This window comes from Ornithorhynchus anatinus, chromosome X3 (assembly GCF_004115215.2).
Source record: "Ornithorhynchus anatinus isolate Pmale09 chromosome X3, mOrnAna1.pri.v4, whole genome shotgun sequence".
In the NCBI taxonomy this organism is placed as follows: domain Eukaryota; kingdom Metazoa; phylum Chordata; class Mammalia; order Monotremata; family Ornithorhynchidae; genus Ornithorhynchus; species Ornithorhynchus anatinus.
The window spans coordinates 24,400,288-24,413,270 of NC_041751.1; the positions used below are offsets into that span (position 1 = coordinate 24,400,288).

The window sequence follows — 12,983 nt, forward strand, 5'->3', positions numbered from 1 at the left end:
CTTAGAGAAGCAGCGTGGCTTCCTGGAAAGAGCACGGGCTTGGGAGTCAGAGGACGTGGGTTCTAATCCCCAATTGACCGCCGTGTGAGCTTGGGTAAGGCTCTTAACTTCTCTGTGCCTCAGTGACCTCATCTGGGAAACGGGGATGAAGACCGTGAGCCTCACGCGGGACCACCCGATGACCTCGTATCTCCGCCAGCGCTTAGAACACCGCTTGGCACATAGTAGGCGCTTAACAAATACCATCATTATGATTAATTATTATTAACAAATACCATAAAGCAAACATTCACCTCCAGGGATTTGGGGTGAGGGGAAGAACGGCACCTGGTGCGTCCCTCGTTGCGGGGGCGTGTGTGTGGGGGTAATAATACATTTGACAGCCGGGGGGGCCAGTGGAACTTTCTCGTGACTCCCGAGGAGCCCACCCCGGCCGCTGTCGCGCGCATGCGCATCGCTGCAATGGCCAAGCCCCCCAGCCTCGACCTCCCCCGGGCCTGATGGCGCTGGGCAAGGTCGACTAGGGAGGGGAGAGCTGGAGGATGGAAGCAGGGGGTTGCGCGCGCGTGTGTGTATGTCTCCCGCTAGGTGTTGTTGTTCCACACTTCCTGTGGTAAATATTTACGATCGCGGCGGCGATTTCCGGTAGCCGCCCCAAGCCTTCAATCTCAGCTGCCCCCTTGGCCCCATCGGGGTAACGGGCGAGCCACCGGGGGGGGGGGGTGTCATTCAGTCCTTCGATGGACGACACACACGCTTTCTCCGCCTTTTCTGCCCCCCCCCCAACTCTGAGGAGAGACGCCTCCGCTTTCCTCCTCGCACCCGGCTAGGCGCATGCGCGCACATACACCTCGCCATCCCCACACACACACGCGCGCGCGCGCGCGCTGGCGCACACATACATACACACACACGCGCGCGCACGCACGCACTGGCTCCCTCGCTCTCTAGCATCCAGTCCCAGGCAACAGGGTGGCTTAGTGTCCCCCAATGAATGAATTGCCCCCCTCTCCAAACTCACCCTCCCCGTCCCCCCTCCCCACCACCCGCATTCCTATGGACAGACACCTGCAGGTAGGTGAACCCCAGAGGAAGCCCGGGAGGGGAGTGGGGGGCTGGTTCGCCCCCCTCGGGAGCGCGGAGGCGCCTCTCTTTGTAAAAGGGTCGAAGCTCAGCTGTTATCCCCTACTTCTGCACCCGATCTCGGGGGGATCGGAGGCGGCGAGATGGATGGCCCCGACCCTCCTTTTGTCTCCCCGTTTCCCGGGTGAGCGGCTGGAGAAGAAGGGGGTGGGGGGGTGGAGGTTGACATTGCACGGCTCGGGGAAAGGGGGCTGGGGCGCGGGGGGCAGGATGGAGACTGGGTGATTTTGGGGGGGCGCTTAAGCAACTCAACGTGCGGCCGTTTTTAGGGGCGGAAGGAGGACACCCCTCTTCTGGGGTTCCACTTTCCCAAGTTCTGCGATCGTGGCGGAGTTGGAGGGTGTCGATGTGGGGGTTGCTTTTTGCACTCCGGTTTTCGCTCGGGGCTGCGGTTTGTGGGTGTCCTCCGCGCCCCCTTATTGTCTCTAACAGAGGAGGAGGTGCGTGTGCTTGGGGGTCCCCTTAGCTGACACTGGTGCCCGAGATCCGATGCATCCAACCCCTCCGGGGAAGTAAAGGACACGAGTCAGAGCCAAGATGCAAGAACTGGTTTCAGGTCGTTTTAGCCCCCGAAGGAGGTGCATCGTCTGCATCTTTGGGGAGGATAAGTGATCTCTTTTTTTGGCTGTCTGGAAATGAAATCTTTAGATTTCCCGAATCCCCTTAGGATTGTCATAACAACTTCCACCTTTAAAATAAAGATTGACCGAGGCGGGAGGCAAAGTAGAGGCTCCAGAAGGGTTTGGGAGGAGTACAACATGCAAAAATTCAACTTCCAGCTACAGCAGAGATTTTTTGGGGGTCCTGGGGTTTAGTGGCCATGGGGGACCTTTGACATATTGAAGATGTCAATATTTGAACTGGATTAAGCTGGTTTTTTTTCACCCCCTTCATCTGTTAGAAGAGTTCAAGGTACTGGAAAGGATTCAACGTTGGAGAGTTTTTTTTTGGTGCTATCATGGGTTGTTTGCCCAACGTTGGCTAGGTTTATCAATAACTATTGCGCTGATAACATTACTGGAAATTCATGTGATCGATTTAGGTGGACTCTTGCGCCTAGCGAGTCTATTATAGTTGTAATAAATGTGTTTGTAGATCAGCCTCTCCTCATCTGGATCTTGAAGTGGATGGTTTCTCCCATGCGAAGGGGGGTGTGACATTGGAGGACAAAAATATAAAACGTTGAAAAAAGTTACATACTAGGATGTCGGATGACTTTTTGAACCTTTAGATTCTTGTTGTTTAGTACCTTCAGCTGTGTCACTGAAAAAAAGGAGACGCTCATTGCAAATCATAGCTAGCGTGAGAGGAGAAGATCTGTACCGAAAGTGTTCACTTTTTACTTTTAAAACTTCAGCTTGTAGATACTGTACCTCAGAAAGTAATCTTTCTTTTGATTTTTAGTACCCTAAAATAAAAGCTATATTCGGATTTTATTATTAAGGAAAAAACAGTGATGCTCCCTATGCTAAAAATAAATCTAAAGACCCCTTCGTCTGTTTGCCTGTTTTCATTGACTATACAGTAACGACAGATCATTTTATTAAATGCTCAGTGTGAATGATATGCTCTCCTTGAAGAATGGTGTTTTATGTTCCTACAAAATCCCAATAAGGGTATTTCACTTGGTCTGACTTTTTCAGCTGTGTCCTGATTTTATGGCTTCTCAGCCATTTTAACTGTTGTCCCAAGTTTATTCTCAGATTAGAGCCCAGACTTCTAAGGTTCCCACTTTTAGTTGGAAACATTTGACCACAGTGTTTGACTCTTGAGGCTTTCACTACTGTGCTCAAATTTATCAGCCCTTTGAAGTGTTTTAAATGGCAAACTAAGAAATTGAATTGCTTGTTTACACACTTACAGCCTTGTAAGTATTTGCGATAACGTGTAACAAAGAGACATTGTGCAACCTAAACATTAAACAGAAAAATGTTTTGGTACTGATAAATTTTGGCTAGTTACAAATGCAATTTAACATACCTTTAAGTAACTCTTTATGGGTGTTGCCAACACCTAGTTATTTTCTCGATAGGCTGAACAAACTTCCTTTGTTTGGAGTATAATTAGTGAGCCCTTTTGTTTGTGTACCCAATAAAATGTATAACAAGAAATGTATAACATCTCATAGCAGCTTTCATGTTTTCATTATTTTTTGGGGGGGTGGGGGTGGGCGAGTGGAGGTGACAATTGGGATTTTGTAAGCAAGTACAGAGATATTTTTCTTTCTACATTTGAAATGACTTTTTCTTCTCCTTTCCATTCTTATGATAAGCCTTTACTGCCGTTTCACTAATTCGGAAATGGGATTTTGTGAATAAATAAAAAAGTTTCCGTATCTGTGTTTATGGTATATTAAGTAGAAAATGACCAATTCTCTCCTCCCTCCCTCCTTACTGCTGTAGCTGCATTTGCTAATCGTTACAATCTGCTGATTTTGTTGGCATTTTACATTTTGATAATCATTGAATGAGAATCATTAAAGTAAACTTATAATATCCACTTTCTATTACCTGGATATTTAAACGATTAGTGTTACAGCTAATTATAATTAAATGAGAAGTAGGAGATTAACTGCGCATTTGGGTGGGGGGGTTAGTACAATCAATATCCGTGATTATTATTTTTTTCATTGCTAATCCTTCCTGCACATTTAATGAGCAAAAATAATGTGTTTGGAAGTGGTCCTGCAGTTCTGAGGTAGACAGGTGAGAATGGTCATTTCAGTGGTGTTCTTTCTTTTAGACTGATGTAGGTATTAGTACATTCGGAATTGCTGAAAAGCGACTCCTTTAAGAAACCTAATAATTTTTTTCTTGGGTTAATATTATGTTCCCAGATGTATGAGATTGGCTGTACAAGAGTGCATGCCTTTTAAATACTGTGACCGTTGCTTTTTGCAAAGTAAAACAGAGGAGCTGGACTTTGGCAAGGAGCCATTTATTTTCAAGAGATTTCTGGTTAGTTCTCATTTGTAAAGAAACCTGTGTGAAATGTTTACTTAATAGATCTACAGAGAAGTGCAAAGCAGCTCCAGAGATTCCTTTCTACCTTTTGGGGGGTTTTGTTATTTTTTTTCATAGCGTCGTAGAGAATAACTCATTCTTATATTTCTCGACCTTGATCTCATTTGTTGATTTATGAACTTTATTTACTAGTGTGAGTGGAGAATTCTTTTCAAGACTGAAATTGCCATCTACCGTGCTCTAGTTTGTTTCCTAGGTAACAAAAGTACTGCACAGATTCCATAATGAGGACCTTAGTGGGGTGGTGCGTAGAGTAAATTTTCTAGTTCGGTAAGGCGGAGTTTCAAATAGAATTTAAAGGTCCATTTTGAAAGGAGTCATAAGAATGGGACTATAAAAAGAAGACAAAAGGTTTGTCTTTGGTTTGAAGAAGATTTCAACAGGCTTGAGAGAAATGTATATTATAGAGCAGCATTCAAAGTGGTTTCGTGTGATCAATCTTTCATATTTGAAAACTTTTTCACCTTCATGTTCAGGGTCCTTAGTTGGGGACAGAGTAGAGGGGTGGAACCCTTTTTGACTCACACAGTGCTTGGCACAAAGCAAGTGCTTAACAAATACCGCAATTTCGATCTGTGGTCAAAATAGCCTCCTGCTTAGAGTAGAAATTTTGATAATAAGCGTACAGCATTCTAAGGTGTTTATGTGCTTTTTTTTATTTCACTGTGCGAAAAGGAGTCCTCCAAATATACCATTTATTGTGTTCGTTGGCTTTCTGCATTGCTCAGCTCTTCCTTGCTGTTATTCAATCACCTTTTCTGTTGAACTGTCTTTACTGTCTGTGCTGGAACATTTCTTGGCATCCTAAGATTCCCATGTGTTTTTTGTTTTCTTTATGGAGTGTGTTCCAAATAGATCACATTTAATTTTGTGTTCTTCCCCAGGGCGCCAACCTTTCTTTTTGAGTGTGGGAGCAGGAAAAAAAGAAGTAATTTAAGAGGGACCGAGTGGATGGGGTTCGGGAGTGGCGGCAAGCTTCTTAGAGTGAGCAGATCATAGAGACCAATTTGGAATGGTTTTGGCCCAGTTTTTCCTACAGTTGGAAACTATTGCCAACTCCATGATGGTCGTGGTGGTCATCATGGTGGGGCGGCGTCAATGGTGGTTCTCCATTAACAACTAGTTCTGTGGTGTTTTAATAGACAAAATAGGTGTCAGGTGCTTCCCCCCCGCCCCCGCCAACCAAGGTGATATCCATCACTTTTCAGAAGCCATAATGCTCTTCTCAAGTTTGGCCTTTTGCAATTAGTTTTTTTACAAATAGATCTAGTGGAGCAAGACGATTCCTTGGGGATTCCATTCTTCTCTCTCTCATCTCAACTTCCATTCCCTTACTCAGTATACTTAGGTGCACCATAACGCAGCCACGTACCGTAATACAGCCACTCCGCAGATACAACCTGCATTCTTTGTTGACTTACCCGACATGTGTTCTTCCGGCCCCGATGTCGTAATAATAATAACTGATAATTATTACGGTATTTAAGTGCTTACTATGAGCCAGGCACTGAACTAAGAGCTGGGGGGGATACAAGCAAATCGGGTTGGACATAGTCCCTGTTCCACACGGGGCTCACCGTCTCAATCCCCATTTTACAGATGGGGTAACCGAGGCATGGAGAAGTGAAGTGACTTGCCTAAGGTCACACAGCAGACAAGTGGCGGAGCCGGGATTAGAACCCATGACCTTCTGACTCGCAGGCCCGTGCTCTACCCACTACGCCACACTGCTTCTCCGATTGCCTCCGGTAAGTCCGTTCCTTTCCCTCTTCCCATTGGCTTTTCTACCCCCTCCCCCGGTGTCTCCTGTGAGCCTTTCTATTATACTCTGTACTGAACACTATACTACTGGTATTTTTCTTCTTTTAACTTATCTCAGCACCTGCTGCTGCCATCACTTCTCCAGCCATGGGACTAGAGCAGATGAGGGTGGGATGGGAGAGGGTACATCACCTCCCAGACCACCCCTGAGGATGGCTTCAGCCATTCTGCCACTCTAAGGCAGGGCCAAAACCCACCCACCACTCCCAGTGTTCTGCATGATGCCATCACGTCACATTGCGTAGGCAAGCAACATAATACAATGATTTCATATGCGACATCTGCGGGCTAACGTTTCTTTGTTAGTAATAACAATAATTAATAATCGCGGTATTCGTTAAGCGCTTATTATGTGCCAGGCACTTTACTAAGCGTTGGGGTGGATAGAAGCAAATCGGTTGGACACAGTCCCTTTCCCACATGGGGCTCACAGTCTCAATCCCCGTTTTACAGATGAGGTAACTGAGGTCCAGAGAGGTTAAGTGACTTCAATCGCACTTATTGAGCGCTTACTGTGTGCAGAGCACTGTACTAAGCGCTTGGGAAGTACAGTTCAGCAACACAGTGGGCTCACAGTCTAGAAGCGGGGAGGCAGACATCAAAACAAGTAAACAGGCATCCGTAGGGACTTGTCCAAGGTCACATGACAGACAAGTGGCGGAGCCGGGATTAGAACTCATGACCTCCTGACTCCCCGCCTCGTGCTGTATCCACTACACCGTGCTGTCATCACAGCCCCTGCGGCTCCTCTACTGACTTCAGTAAGTAAAAATAATAACTGTGGTACTTAAGCGCTTACTGTGTGCCAGGCACTGTACTAAGCTCTGGGGTGGAGACAAGCAAACCGGGTTGGACACGGTCCCTGTCCCACATGGGTCTCCCAGTCTCAATCCCCATTTTACAGATGAGGTAACTGAGGCCCAGAGAAATGAAGTGACTTTCCCAAGATCAAACAGCAGACAAGTGGCAGAAGCAGAATTAGAAGCCACAGTCTTCTGACTCCCAGGCCCACGCTCTATCCACTGCACCATACTGCTTCTCTTCACAGCCTGGGCACCTTGGCTCTGAGACCTGAACTTAATGTCTTGGTAACAGATCACCTCTATTCCACAGCACCTGTGAGAAGGACATTGCACAGCCATCTTTTAATCTTTGGAAGGTCTAGTGTGGTTGTTTCTTGCGTCTTCCCCCCCACCCCCTCAAAAAAAGAACATTCAAACCCAGTCCCGACAATCCCAGTCCTGCCTCTGTCCATCCCTGCCCCCGTCCCGATGACTTTGGCCCCAGGAAGGGGGAAATGGCTGGGGAAATTGAGGGCAGAAGATGGGAAGGAATTTACAGTGCAATTTTACTCATCTTTAGTGCTTGGCCATCATATTGGGAAGCAGCATGGCTTAGAGGAAAGAAGAGCATATGCTTGGGAGTCAGAGGACGTGGGTTCTAATCCCGGGTCTGCCATTTATCTGCTGTGTGACCTTGGGCAAGTCACTGAACTTCTCTGTGCATCAATTCCCTCATCTGTAAAATGGGGATTAAAGACTGTGAGCCCTGCCTGGGAAAATCTGATTACCTTGTATCTACCCCAGTGCTTAGAACAGTGCTTGGCACATAGTAAGCACTTAAGAAATACCATCATTATTTTTATTGGGGTTGGTACTGGATTGGACCCTAATTTATAACATGTAAATCTGTGGGAAAATATATCCCGTGATGTAACCATTCACAGTACATCCACGTTTTCCAGGAGTATTCTGCTGTTTTATTGTAGAGTATGGCTGTATACATTTAATCTGTTTGAAAATCTGCAGAAATCCCATGAGGATTTTGATGGGTTTTTACTTAACTTGGCAGTACACTTATTTTTTAATGCCAGACAGAAGAAGAGTCATTTAGAAAATATTTATTAGATTATTAAACTAAAATGCTGTCATTGCTGTGGAATATCATTTAATCCATAAACGGTTTTAAAACTGAAGAGTTGAAATGATTGGTAAAATACTTTTGCGTGATTAAAAATACCTAATCAAATTATTTGGGGGGAGAATAGGAGACTACGTATGACCATATTGATCGAAAGCCATGTTATCTTAAATTTTTGTTTTCTGCAAGATATTCTTATATTATTTTGTTCTCGTCATCTCTTCTAGAATACTGAAACTTCCCTTGAGAGTGTCACGTAGTTAGAGCCTGGCACTATTTGTAAAGAGTTTTAAGTCTGACTTCCCCATTTCAGTGTAAGCGCTTTGTGGGTAGGGAACACATCTCATTTTTATGCTGTACTTTTCCAAGCACTTAATAGGTTTATTGCTACTAGGGGCCAGCTAAAGTCATTGAGCAGAAGCTAGTTCATTCAATTATATTTATTGAGCGCTTACCGTGTGCAAAGCACCGTACTAAGCGCTTGGAAAGTACATTTCGGCAACAGAGACGATCCCTGCCCGACAACGGGCTCACAGTCTACAAGGGGGAGACAGACAACAAAACAAAACAAGTAGACAGGCAACTAGCTAGTTCTGATGCTCCTCACAACTGTCCCCACACACTTTTCGGGGTCCCCCTCGGCTCCTCCCCACTGTCTTAATTACATGTGTGAAACCACGTGTGCGGTGGTGTCACCTGGAACCACTTCCGATTCGATACATGTGGAGACAGATTGGCGTGCTGCCATCCCGTGTCTGTTTGGGGTGGGCTGGGTCAAACCAGGCCCCAGATTTCCAGGCTGTGAAAGGTTTCGTTCATTCAGTCGTATTTATTGAGCGCTTACTGTGTGCAGGGCACTGTACTAAGTGCTTGATCTCTTTTCCTTCTCTTTTCCTCCTTCAGACTGGCTTTCAACCTCTTCTCTCCTCCAAGGTTGTCCTTTCCCAAGTCGCCAATGACCTCCTCATAGCCAAGTCTAAAAGATTCCTCCATCCCGGTCTTCCTCGACTTTTCCGCTGCATTTGGCCCCATGGATCACTTCCTCCTCCTCAGAACACTATCAGGACTCATGTTTTGCTGACACAGAACTATCCTGGTTCTCCTCCTACCTCACCTCTTTGACCACACCTCGGTTTTGTTCTCCCGCTCCTCCCGTGGGCATCCCCCAAGATTCTTCTCTAAGTTCTCTACTCTTCTTGCTTTGCATCTATGCTCTTGACAGTTCATCCACTCTTATGGCTTCAACTACCACCTCTATGCGGACAACTCCCCAAATCTGTCTATCTGGACCTCGCCTCTCATCTGACCTGTAATCCCTCTTTCATTCATTCATTATTGAGCGCTTACTGTGTGCAAAGCACTGTACTAAGCACTTGGGAAGGCACAACACAGCAATAAACAGTGACATTCCCTGCCCACAACAAGCTTACAGTCTTGCATCTAGTCTTGCTTCCAGGACATCTCCACTTGGAAGTCCCGCTGGAAATTCAACACGACAAAAACCGAACTCCTAGTCTAAATGTTATTATTATTATTATTATCATTATTATTTCCCCCTAAACCCACTCTCACTGACTTCCTTGGTTGACAACACAACCATCCTTTCCATCTCGGAAGCCCACACGGAACCTTGGTATCCTCCTTGATGTTTCGCTGTTGTTCCACTGCCAAATCCTACCCTGTTTTTCCTGCACAACATTTAATTCCTGCATTCAGTTGTATTAATTGAGCACCTACTATGCGCAGAGCACTGTACTAAGCACTTGGGAGAAGGCAGTACAGCAAAAAACAGGCACATATCCTGTCCAGATTCCCACCTTCCTCTCCATGCAATTTGCTACCGCTCCAGTTCAAGCTCTGGTCTTGCCACTGATAGCAGTATGGCCTAGTGGCATGAGCATGGGCTTGGAAGTCGGTGGAGGTGGGTTCTAATCCCAGCTCTGCCACTTGTCTGCTCTGTCACCTTGGGCAAGTCATTTCACTTCTCGGTGCCTCAGTTATCTCATCTGTAAAATGGGGATTAAGACTGCGAACCCCAAGTGACCCAATTTGCTTGTATCCACCCTAGCGCTTAGTACATTGGCTGGCACATAGTAAGCGCTTAACAAATAACATCATTATTATTATTATTATTATTAGCCTTCTTGCCGTTCCTCCCTGCCTCCGGTTTCTTCTCTGTGCCAAGCTCTACTACATACTACTGCTTGGATTGTATTTCTGAAGCTTGGCCCACATCTCACCTCTCCTAAAAATCCTCAGTTGGCTCCCCGAGTCTCTTTGTATCAAACCCTAATTCCTTACAGTAAGTTTGTGGGATTCTTGAAGACTCTCTGACTTGACCCCCATTTTACCTACCTACTCTCTTCTCTGGCTATTTCCCCAACTCGCTTTACTTTGTTCTCAAGTCTTCTGCCTCTGTCTCTTCGCTCACACTGTTCCCCTAACTTGGAGCTTCTTCTGTCCTCACATAATAATAATGATGGTATTTGTTAAGCATTTACTATGTGCCAGACACTCTACAAGCAAATTGGCTCGGACACAGTCCCTGTCCCACATGGGGCTCACAGTCTTAGTCCCTATTTTACAGACGAGGTAACTGAGGCACTGAGCACTGAATCTACTTGCCTAAGGTCACACAGCAGACAAGGAGCGGAGCCGGGATTAGAATCCAAGACCTTCTGATTCCCAGGCCCTTGTTCTCTCCACTAAGCCATGCCACTTCTTTAACGACCACACCTCTTCCCCCATTTCCAGCCCTCCTAAAATCCCACCTCCTTCCACAAGATTTCCCTGATTAATTTCTCAGCACGCAGAGCCATAGTGGTAAATCTTGGGAAAACTTTGGTTGCATTCATGATTTTTCTTTACACAGCTAGGCAAATACATGTTTAATCATTGCATTCCCTAACGGTCTTTGAATTATGATTTTATCCGGCCTGAAAAATTCACCAGTCATAACTCTGGGCTCTTCCGCACAACCGAGTTACCAACTAAGGATGTTTCTTCCAAATGGTATGAAAAAGATGACCAGCTTTCCAACTGTTTTACTGAAATAATTTTACATGATGTAAGATGGCGATTGGGCATTTGGTTGTGGCATCTAGCAAGCCTAGAGTTAGGTGATTAACAGAGTGCCCCCAAACTGGGAAGAATGGGTGGACGTTGGGGCCGTGGGGGGGGTGGGCGGGGCACTAGAAATTATCTAGAAACTACAACTTCCCCCTCTCTTCCTCCCTGCCGCCTTCCGCCACTGAACTTTCAAGGGAGTCTCAAATACCCCCCCTCTCCCTCTGGCCTTTCTCTCTCAGGCCAGCTGGCACAGGAGCAGGAGGAAAAGATACCGATGAGGGAGGAGGGGAGTGTTTGAAGAAGATGAAAAAGAAGGGGGAGGAGTAGTGGAGGGAGGGGAAAAAAAAGAAGGGAGGAAAAGGGACAGGTGGAGGAGGAGAGACGAGAAAAGGGTGAAAGGAGGAGAAGGGGAGAATCACTCAATGAATTGAAAGAGACAGGAGGAAGGGAGGAAGAGAAAGGGAAAGTGTAGAGGACCTTCCTTTCCTTTCCCCTCTCTTTTTATCCCCCCCCCATCTGCCGCACAGCTCCAAATGCGTCGTTTGAAAAACGGGGTCGGGAGGTGGGAGCCAAGACCCTCCAAGCAGAGGAGTGGAGGGTTCACTGACCCCAAGTGGGGAAACCTGAAGGCCTGTGGAAACTTGCATTAGGGTTTTGGGGTGCAGGGAGGAGGAGGCAGCAGACGGTTCACCCAGCCCACCCAGCCAGCCCGGCCAGGGAGAGGGCACCATGGTTCAAGACCTGGCACTGGCGCCACTGATGACCACCCTCCCCTGCCCTTCCAGTTGATTTTCTGTCGTTGACCTGGGTTCTAATCCCAGCTCTGCCACTTGTCTGCCGTGTGACCTTTGGTCAGTCACTTCATTTCTCTGTGCCTCAGTGACTTAATCAGTAAAATGGGGATTAAGACTGCGAGCCCCAGATGGGACATGTGTCCAACCTGTTTACCTTGTATCTACCCCAGTGCTTAGAAGGGTGGCTGGCACATAATAAACCCTTAAAAAACACAGATGTGGCTCAGTGGAAGGAGTCCAGGCTTGGGAGTCAGAGGTCTTGGGTTCATATCCTGGCTCTGCCACTTGTCAGCTGTGTGACTGTGGGCAAGTCACTTCACTTCTCTGTGCCTCAGTTACCTCATCTGTAAAATGGGGATTAACCATGAGCCTCACATGGGATAACCTGATTACCCTGTATCTAACTTAATGCTTAGAACAGTGCTCTGCACATAGTAAGCGCTTAACAAATACCAACATTATTATCATTGACCTAACAACCTCTGCTGTCCCTAGGCACCCCAGTCAACAAGGCTCCATGCTGGGAAGCCACTAGAGGCCTCCCCACCCCACAGCAGCCCTGATAATGGGATTGGGGCATGGAGTGGTGATGATGAAGGCCTTAAGTCACAGATGGGACAAGGGGAGAGAGAAGTAGGAGAGCACCAGGCCCTCTTCTGTGATCCTTTTTCAACTGAATTGGGTGCAACAAAGGCTGTAACACCGCTTCTTTTTGATTGGGGGAAAAATTCCAGGTGCACTCTTTCTTTACCTTCTCAAATCCTTGTGGGATACTTCTGGTACCCTAGTCAACCAAACTGGTAGTGAAACCTGTGTCTCAGGAATCCAAGATTTGGAAGAGTTAGGGGCGTTCGAGGTTATGGCCACTAATTTGACCCATAATAGGTTGAGTCTTCATGATTTGTATTAAATACTCGTGTGTGATATCACCGGGACTAAAATCGCATCTTCCTTCCATTTTTGAGAACGGATTACTTGGTGACATACCTCTGAAAAGGAATTTAACTGTGTGAGGTAATAGTTGAAGATTAGAGTTGTAACACGGATGGGAAAAAGGAAATCTGTATCTATAAGGACACCTGTCAAAGTTTTTTGACCTGAAAGATCAAAGTATTATGTTGGAGGTATTGACTTCTATTGCAATGAGTGGTGGTTTTTTTTTCCTGTAGTACACAACTGTGTTTCCGTTTCAAAGACTTTTCCTTCATAAAAC

At 46.3% G+C, this 12,983-nt stretch overlaps 1 protein-coding gene across 1 annotated transcript in view; it reads left to right on the plus strand.

The window, feature by feature from the left end:
* Positions 1–902: 902 nt before the first annotated feature.
* The window catches only part of KIAA1958 (KIAA1958 ortholog), a 142,091-nt gene continuing 130,010 nt past the window's right edge, over positions 903–12,983 (plus strand). Inside the window, exon 1 of the mRNA XM_029053919.1 lies at positions 903–1,074. The gene's annotated coding sequence lies outside the window, so the exon portion shown is untranslated. The remainder of the gene's footprint in view (positions 1,075–12,983) is intronic.